This window comes from Nanorana parkeri, unplaced genomic scaffold (genome assembly GCF_000935625.1).
Source record: "Nanorana parkeri isolate BGI_ZX_2015 unplaced genomic scaffold, ASM93562v1 scaffold1207, whole genome shotgun sequence".
NCBI lineage: Eukaryota > Metazoa > Chordata > Amphibia > Anura > Dicroglossidae > Nanorana > Nanorana parkeri.
In genome coordinates, this window is record NW_017307475.1 from 2,678 (window position 1) to 11,201 (window position 8,524).

The 8,524-nt window shown below is 39.1% G+C and overlaps 1 protein-coding gene across 1 annotated transcript in view; it reads right to left on the reverse strand.

Annotated features, from left to right (window-relative positions):
- Positions 1-1,385: 1,385 nt before the first annotated feature.
- LOC108796989 (CDC42 small effector protein 2-C) overlaps positions 1,386-8,524 on the reverse strand; it is a 16,499-nt gene continuing 9,360 nt past the window's right edge. Inside the window, exons 4-5 of the mRNA XM_018568557.1 lie at positions 7,710-7,719; positions 1,386-1,396 (exon numbers count right to left, since the gene is read on the reverse strand). The gene's annotated coding sequence lies outside the window, so the exon portion shown is untranslated. The remainder of the gene's footprint in view (positions 1,397-7,709; positions 7,720-8,524) is intronic.

Consider the following 8,524-nt stretch of genomic DNA (forward strand, 5'->3'; position numbering starts at 1 on the left):
TGGGGCATGTTTTCCTGGCATGATTTGGGCCCTTTCATTCGCGCGGAACAACGTCTGAATAGCACAACATACCAAAGTATCGTTACTGATGAAGTTCATCCTATCATATTAGAAGGCAAAAGGTGGCCCAACGAAGTACTGATGGGATGGTCATAATAATCTGGCCACTCAGTGTATATATTTTCTTATCTTCCCAACGTGTTCCTCCTCCTTCATTTCCTACCTTATATACCTCACTTTTCTGCCTCCTACTTAATTTCCCTCATCTCACTTTTCTGCCTCCTACCTCATTTCCCTCATCTCACTTTTGTGCCCCCTACCTCATTTCCCTCATCTCACTTTTCTGCCTCCTACTTAATTTCCCTCGTCTCACTTTTCTGCCTCCTACTTCATTTTCCTCGCCTCACTTTTCTGCCCCCTACCTCATTTCCCTCATCTCACTTTCCTGCCTCCTACCTCATCTCACTTTCCTGCCTCCTACCTCATATCACTTTTCTGCCTCTTACCTCATCTCAGTTTCCTGCCTCCTACCTCATCTCACTTTTCTGCTTCCTGCCTCATTTTCCTCATCTCACTTTTCTGCCTCTTACCTCATTTCCCTCATCTCACTTTCCTGCCTCCTACCTCATTCCCCTCATCTCACTTTTCTGCCTCCTACCTCATTCCCCTCATCTCACTTTTCTCCCTCCTACCTCATTCCCCTCATCTCACTTTTCTGCCTCCTACCTCATTCCCCTCATCTCACTTTTCTGTCTAGTCCATTTCTTTCCTTTGCTCACTACCTTTCAGATGAAATCTTTAAGAATACAATATGATTGTATATATGTTTAGTTCCTGCTTCCACTGTTTAGGATTTTTATGTTAGGAACAACCTTATTTTACTTTAAACGGTTAACAATGCCATTGCTTTTGTTCTAAATTTGATGTGATGGCTAAGCTGTTTAGGCATCTAGTGTTCTGTGATTCTGAATATTTGGATATACTCCAAGCATGTCCCCGTTATAATGTATCTAAATATATTGCTGCATGTCTACTGAAGGTTCCAGTAGTTGGGTCTCAGTGTGTCCGTGCCTGTACTGGCTCTGAAGATTGACTTTAAATTGATCAAAGAATATAGATACAGTATATAGTGTTTTTTTTTTTTTTGTTTCTATTTTAGCATGTTGTTACTGTATGAACCAATATGTATGTAACTTTATCTTTTGTTACCTTTTTTGTTGTTGCAGGGCACAGCCGATGACAGTGCATGTCCACACCTCAGCAGGCCCAAAATTAATTTGTAGTGTTGGCTGTTTTCAACGAAGTGGTTGCAGAATTAGTAAATTAAACCAGCATTTCTCACTTTTTATTTATCACGGCACCCTTTAAAAGTATGCAAAATTTAAAGCACCACAGTCTAAAAGGTAAATACAACATAAATGTAAAACGTGTGGCCTCTCTAAAATCCTTACGAGATCCTTATCCCAGCTAAGGGTCTGGTATGGATTTTAAGGGGGGGACCCTATACAAAAACAAAACATGATGTTCCCCATTGACATCAAGAGGGTCCCTTCACATCTGAGTCCCCCTTCACATCAGAAACGTGCCTGCGCCATGAAAAGGCATGATGCTATGTGAAAATTTTGAGGCACCCCAAGGAAGGCAGAAGGCACCCTGATTAGGAAAGGCTGAGTTGTACTATAATGCTACCCATTCCTTATTTTATTTTCACCAAAATATTTAGGCCCCATTCACACATGCGAATGGGGCAGGGTGGTTAAGTCACAAGAATTGCTCTGTGAGACTCATGCGAACAGTTTGCATGTAATCAGACATGCTGTGAGTACTTGCAGACGATTGCCTCTGGAGGCAAACTGTGTTGAGGAGATTATTATTATTTAATATTCTTTATTATTTAATATTTTTAAATTCATTACTATATTAAAAAAAACACTTGGAAAATGCAAAATATACAAAGCTTTCACATCATTTTCCTGAGCATATTCATTTTATACTATTAGTGAAACAAACATGTTATAGTTAGCTATTCGCACTCAAATGGCGTTATTACATCCTCCATTTTAAAACACAAAGAATAGAGACGAAAAACCCAAGAACTTGGCTCTCCACTTATCCCTCCATATTTTGTACCATATACAGTACACAAAAATGAAGCAAGCGCCTCCGAAACTCACATTTACCCAGGATACCCCTCCATGGGAGAGACGTCACTTCCTTCTAATCGCTGTTACGAGGGGAACTCTCCAAAACATAATAAACACAATGGAAAATTTCATATAAAACATGCATGCAGCACTTTAACTTGTAGGCTCACATACTATCCCTTTTTTGAGTTCTACAACACAGCTCTAAGTTATTCAAAAGTTATTCACTGATATCGTATTTGAATAAATCGAACAACTTTCAAAATACTCAAGGTTGTAGAACAATGAGTGAGCCATTTATTTAAAGTGCTGTATGTTTTTATTATAATTCCATAATGTAGTTAAGAAAGATTAGGAGGAAAGTACACATCTTTCTGTAGAAGTGTCCTGGATAAATGTGGGTTTTGGGAGGGCTTGCTTCATTTTCACATATTACCGTTTTTGTGCACTTGGTGGAGTGCCTTTACAGGGAAAGCTCATGGCTCACGCCTTTACATGCAAAGCCCTTTTTAATGCTCTTCAGTTAACGGTATAAAAAATTACAACCTTTGGACATCTTGAATTTGATCAAATCCCAAAATGTTTACTGAGCATGTACACCTTACCATGTAAAGGCAGGGTACATTGTTTACATTTGTTTTTCTAGATTCACTTCCTGAATACATTCTCCCTCTGTGGGTATATGCCGTTTCCAATATTCTGGCCTTCTGTATTATATGGGATAATGCTGAATCCTTAAAGTCTAGTAAAATCCTGTTGTTTGAAAAATGCTGGATAGTCCGAGATCTATTTATTTGTATTACAATAATTTGCCAATTAAAAACATGCTAGTCTAAATATTTAACAAACAAGCAACAACATGATAAATATAGATTTTTTTTTATTGTGTTAAACTGGCTTCCTGGTTCATTTATTTGGATTTGATGTACTTTCAGTTAAATGTAACCAGTTTTAGATTTTTAAGTGCAGATCTAATGCTAGCAATTTAGCAAATGTATACCTTGGTCATGTGGTTCTTGGAGTAGAAAAAAGAAAGTTTACCAGAATAGCTAAAAGAAAAAAAAAAAAAGAAGTATGGAGGCAAGCCCTTATAGTGTGGTACTTTGTAGGAACAACAGAACAAAAAAATTATTTTGGCCAAATTTGGAGTATTAGACATCTTTGCATTTGTTGGATAGATGAACCTACCACTGTGGAGGCTGCGAGTAGCCATAAGTTAATGGTATGGGCAACCTTTGAGTGATTGTGGAGAAAAGAATGAAAATAGAGAAAATGGTTGCTTTCAAAGCCCAGCCCTAGATCCACTTTAGAAGGGGGGGGGGGGCCCAGGAGGGTAAAGTACAGTGTGGATATGAGTGGAAAAAGCCAGAAGGTGGCTTGTTTTAACAAGCCACCAAGGCTTTCTTTTTGTATCTAAAGCAATTTAGGTGCCCCCCCCTGGATCTATGATGGTGGTAGGTTTAAATATATAAAGTGTGTTTGGTCGGATTTATCTGTTTATCTGTAAACTTGTTTTGTTCGAATCTGGTTTAGATTGTTGGCTTCACCTTTCTGCTAGGAGGAGGAGGAGAGTGGTTATTCTGGAAATTTATGTCTGCATTTTTTTCAATTTTCTATTTGCTTTAGCAAAGTAAACGTTAGTCAAATTGGATTTACATCTACTTAAAGATCTTAAACTTTTTTAATGCATTAAATTTAACTCATGACGCATGCAAAAATTCCAAATGTTTATTTGTTTTTGTATATTAGAAAACTGAACTAGTAAATAAAAGCCAAAATGTATACAGATTAAAAAAAGAAAAAATTATGTAGGGATTTACATTTTTTAATGGAAAGCATGGTGTATAGAATATTTGAGTGATTGTGGCGTTTACCTTTTAAGTATTTTTTTTATGGGACTGTCAAAGCAGACTGTCATGCTTAATCTTTCATACATTAGTTATTGTGGGGACTGGTTAATTACCTGCTAGAGAGCACTTTGTATTAGCCTCATCCATCCTTGCTTAAAGGGAACCTGCCATGAAGGAATTTTGTGAAAATTCTAGCTGTCTGGTTTTCATGCCAACACCCCCCACACACACCTTCCCTTTTCTGAAATAGTTTAAACTACAAACCTGAAAGTAGTATGTAGAACAAGAGATGAAAGTGCTCATGTCAGTGGGCTATGGTTAGCATAACAGCCAGACAAATAGCAGATTTAGGTCTTTTCTAAGCAAAAATCCGGAAAGCAAAATCCTTTATGATGTATTCCGTAAACCAGTGCAAGGGGGAAGATATTGCAGTTTACCAGTCCTGCATTAGTTTTGTTTTTTTAGGCTTTTTTCCTTGTTTTTTACCTGGTGATCTGGCAAGTAAGGGGTTGTTCACACCAGATGCAGTCTGTTCAGTTTGGCAGTTGCATCAAAAACACATCACAATGCTTTCTTATGGGATTTCTGGTGCTCTGCTCACACCAGTGCAGTCAGAAAAAAATACTGCTTGCCCTATTTTAGCTGCATCAGAAAGCGTCAAAATGCATCACAAACGCATTTAAACGCATCGGAAGGCATTCGCGATGGGAAAAAAAATTGGAAGTGCTCAGACAGGAAGACGGAAGTGACATAATGGTCTAATTTGCATTTAGAAAAAAACCTGCATCGGATCATGTCAAAATCGTGGAAAAACCGCAGCACACTGCATTGTACTGCAGCTGCGCAGATGCACGCAGTTGTGGTGCAGTTCTGGTGTGAACTAGTCCTTAGTCTTATTTTTCAACTTTTATTAAACCAAGATGTCCAACAAAAGTGGGCATAAAGAGGAGACAAACCATTAACACTGACAGGTGCTTCCAGCGGTCATCTTTTATTCATTTAATGAAAAAAGGATTGTTTCTCTAACTGCTTACTAGTGACACTATACTCAAGCGTTAAATCTTAACAATGCATTCAAGTACCTGAACAATTAACAAAAATGTAACTTACTTGTGTATCACTCGGCTGTAGATCCTCCAATCATCTCTGAATTTGTGCCGACACTGTCCTTCCTTCTGGAGGGGGGCTATTTTTATTTCCCATGATCAGTGTGTGTGTGTTGTAAAGTAGCCACCACTTCAAGCTCACTCCCGTTATGGAACACAATCTTACAGTATGTTTAGATTACCAATTTGTATGGAGATTGTAGTTCATCACAGGAGTGAGCATAGAACGGTGACTACTTTACAGCACACACACAGGGACCATGGGAATCAAACGTAGCCACCCTCCAGAAGGAAGGACAGTGTCAGCACCAATTCAGAGATGATTTGAGGATCTACAGCTGAGCGATATACAAATAAGATACATTTTTGTTAATAGTTAGGGTACTTGAATGCATTTTTAACATTTAACTCCTGAGTTTAGCGTCACTTTAAAAGTTATAGATGGGAGTTGAACTTTAAACCAGGGCTGGACAAGTCCCCAGAGCCAGGTAGCCCATGGATGCACAGGACACCCAACTTTTGAGAATTTGTGAATGCAGTAATCCCCTAATAAAAAAAACAAAAACAAAAGTCTGCTGGCTCCTTTTTAATTTGTCCATTCCTTCTTTCATTTCTTAGTCAGTGCCATCTAAAACGACCCTCTCCACAGGGCGACAATGCTGCTGTCTAAGGCTGGCTACATTGATACTCCATGAAGTGGAGCCACAGGAAGTGTGTTACTGGATGGATCTCCAGGGGAAAAAAAAAGAAATTGACCACCACATTTAAGGACTGGCAAGGTGCAATATATTCAATTTTTGTTTATGAGTTTAGGTACGCTTTCAGAAAACCCTATGTAACAAAAGCACACTCATACACAGCATGGCCTGATCCTACTATGTGCTCATTACAGATCTTCTCCATGGATAACAAAGTTCTTCACCTTCTTACTAGATGCAACATGACAACAACCTTTTTTGAGTAAAATAATCTTTATTTTGTACCAATATATACATTGCATTAAAAGTCAATGATGACCTCCTTTCAGTTAATGCACACACAGTGTACATATCAAGAACAAAAAACAACGCAAGCAGAGATGTGCTTATAGCTGAACTCCAGGTAGCTATAAAAAGATCACGATTTAATAAAATTAAAGTTCTGGAGCCTGTCTTTATTTTAGCTTCCTGTAACCTGCACTGCAGGGCTCAGAAGAAGGGCCGTGTGAGCCATTCAAGATCCACTCGGCTGTACAGTTCTGTCTAACACTGGGAACTTGCCGTGAGAGGGTGAAAGGGGAGATTTAAGTGAACAAAATGATCCTTTTTTGTGTGGCAATGCTTCCTTATAGCCCAGGCAGTGGAGAAAGGTGAGGTCATTGACCTGGCAGGGTGCCCGGAACAAAAGAGGGGCTGATCCGCATTACAAATCTTTTGTCAAATAAGCGTTCCACCAACATTCAGCAATGTTTCTGGAGTTCAGCTTTAAAAGCTTTTTTCGGAAAAGACCAAAACATCAATATGTGAAACATACAATACAAACCTTTAATCATATACAATACAGATAATACAGAAAATGGTTTAATGGACTAAAGCAGGGGTGGGGAACCTTCAGCCCTCCAGCTGTGGTGAAACGACAAAATCCCATGAGGCATTGCAAGATTCCCTCAGCCATAGACATGACTCCCAGGGACAGAGGCATCATGGGATTTGTAGTTTCACTACAGCTGGAGGGCCAGAGGTTCCCCACTCCTGGACTAAAGCAAAGTATATATCAGTATGCAACTATGATATCATCAACCAAAGAAAAAACATTTATGACCACATCTGCAAGTGTAGTATAAATCAATATGGCCCGAAGAATTCACTCTGTATAAAAATAGAATTGTGAATAAAACATGGGGCATTTACAAAGACAGTGTATTGTTATGGGTATAACAATCCCATTTAGGTGCAGCACCAAACACAACACCATCATATAGATAAACTCGGCATATGTTCAACTTGGCTCCTTTTATTCGTCCCACCACTGCTTAACAGCACAGAATGACTGCCTAACATACAGTAAAAAGTAGGAGACAGGAAAATTAAGGTTCAGACCACAGAAGTCAACTCAATGCTAATTTTTACTTTCAAACCAGCAAACACTGGGGGGAAAAATTAAATAGAAAAATGAGTGGTATCTATGGGCAAAACCATCTCTTTCTTTGCCTCCATTTTTTATATAGAAGCCCAGAAAGGTCTAACTGCTGGTAAAAGTTCAGAACAAATCTCCGAAACATAAGATCTACAGCTGTAGTCGTGTAGTGAGAAAAACAGAGAAGCTTGTGAATTTAAAGAAATGCTTAAGTGACATTACCATCCAACATTCCAAAATGGAAAAAGCCTTGGTAAGAACGTGACAGCAAAATAGGGGGAAAAAAGGCATGCATAAAAAAAGTGCCATGCACAATTAGAGGTTCTAGAATGTAAAAGAAAGGAGGGCTAAGTGGAAAGGGACCTTTCACATTTTCACTGGTACATATTCCTGTAGGAAACCCATTTGTTCCCCAATGAAGCTTCATATACTTTGTCTTAATTCTTCTATTGCACAGGCAAAGCTCAAGTGAACATAAAATGTTGTACCAACACCACGTCAGCCCTGAAAGACATTTAAACGAAAAAGACCGTTAACAACTGGTTGGGAAATGTAAACTATATACAACTACATTGAGCCTATGAAGGTGGAAGTATGCCAATGTGGGTTTAAAGCTGCAGACTCCAGTATGGTCATCCTGAGCCCCAAAAGGGTTAGTGCCTGTATTGACAGGGCTTAGGTTTGGGTCACTGACATCAGTCTGAGATGTTTCTGAGATCATTCACAATGTATTTATAGGTGCATTCGACCCACATTTAACTTACTTCAAGCAGTTTTCTGCATTTTCATTGAGTGAGAATACACAACCTGTTTAAAGCCAACAAAAGCTTGTTGAAACAGGTTTGCAATTCACTGTTCAGGAACAGACATGTGCAAATTAGAGGATTTGTTGCAAGCTTGCTCTGGGGTCAGCGGCTCATTAATTAGTCAAAGAAGGAGGACAAGGGCCCTAGAGCTGTCATTTTTAGGACTAGCAGATCCTCGCTTTCGACACTACAAATCCCTTTAAAAAGAAGGACCCATACTGTGCCCATAGCAGGTAAAGTAACTGGTTCACTTATAGCAGGTAACGTACGCATCCTATACTTATCCTTCCCATGCTATAGGATATAAACATCCTATCCTTCCCATGCTCCCCGCTCTCATTTGCTCCAAAAACTACTGTTTAGTTTTGACTTAAAAACTTAGAGGGCTATTCTCCCCTGACCTTAGGGATAGAGATTAGCCATTTGGCAACTGGGCACTGTACCGTGGAAGGTAGGGCAATTGGTCACTCATTCACAGATACAGAGTCTTTTTCAGGCTCAAG